The sequence below is a fragment of the Rattus norvegicus genome, chromosome 5 (genome assembly GCF_036323735.1).
Source record: "Rattus norvegicus strain BN/NHsdMcwi chromosome 5, GRCr8, whole genome shotgun sequence".
NCBI classification, from domain to species: Eukaryota; Metazoa; Chordata; class Mammalia; order Rodentia; family Muridae; genus Rattus; species Rattus norvegicus.
In genome coordinates, this window is record NC_086023.1 from 154,448,197 (window position 1) to 154,449,565 (window position 1,369).

The following is a 1,369-nucleotide window of genomic DNA, read 5'->3' on the forward strand; positions in this document are numbered from 1 at the left end:
AGACTACATCACCCTGGAATTGATCCTGTGCATAGTGTGAGCTGGGATTGCCTTTTGCCTCTTCTGCAGTGCCCAGCTGTCCTGATGTCGTCCTTAAGTGGAACCTGGCTCTGTCTTTGCCCTGGCGAAGCTCCGCTGTGTACCAGGCGGTCTCTGTTCTTCTCATATGCTGATCTCTGGCTGGGACCAGATCAAACTCTCCCACCTGCGCTGTAGATGGTGGCCACCCCCTTCCCTTTCCTCCTTGTTCCTTTTCAGAACCACCTTGGCTATTCCAGGTTCTTTCTTACTCCACACACATCTTGGGCTGACCTTGCCACACTGCAGGGAAGATGCTGGTGTGCCTTTTATTCAAAGTGCAAGGTGCAGCGTAACATGGACGGGCACAACCAACTCTGCCTTTGCAAGCTTCCCCACCCACCCCCCGTCCCCACCTTGCTCCCTACCACCACTTGCCCAGAAAACCAACCATCCAGCCCTTCTCGGCATTTAATGCCAATCAAAATGCTTCTTTCTGCAGGAACCCCTCCCCCTCGGTGGCAGCCCCAGACATCCTTCTCTCTGGCCTCCTCTAACTCTTTTGAGCCCATTTCTGGGATGCTCAGCGTGGCAGAAATTCTTCAAAGCTCCACTCCGTTTGTGGCTCGTGAGGGAATCATTATAGCCTGATGGTTGTCGTGTAAGGGTGAAGTCTGGGTCTTTTCCTTCCAGAGAACAGCAGAAGCCACAGGGAGGGGTCTGGGGCTGGGTTTGGAGTTTCCATCGGGTCTGGTTTCACATGAGACTTTTGCTGCATAGGACACAGGCCCCTCGGAGCATACTAGCCAATACTGACTCCTTTGTTCCAACTTTCTCAATGAGAGGGAGCCGAAGAGCATCCTCTCCCCATCCTCTGTTGGAGAGCCTTTACTCATTCATCTCTATGAACGTGGAGGCGTCTTCCCCAGGAGCCCAAGCCATTGGCTCAAATGGACAGCCTTGCTATGGCCCCCTGCCTTGTCTTACCATCCCAGCAGGTTGTTCCCAAGAACCTTTCTTTCCTCCCCTCTTTCTCCACTAGGTGGCGTGTTTCTTGCCTACCGGGAGTCAAGCAAGAACATCAAATGGCTGTGTGAACTGGGCTGGGAGCTGAACGCTGGCCGTAGCTTTGGGGTCAGCACCCAGCCTAGGGGAGGTGTGTACTTCCCAGTGCGTGGGGTTCAGTCCATTGGCATCCCAGACTTCGCTTTGGGAGGGCCGTTCTCTCCAGACCAGCTTCTCCTGGAAGAGAGAGCTGGAAGGGGTCTTGTTTGGTGTGAAATACACATTGCTGGTGCCTAGTGGAAGCAGATATGGGGGGAGGGGGGAGAAGAAAACCAGGATGCGCAGG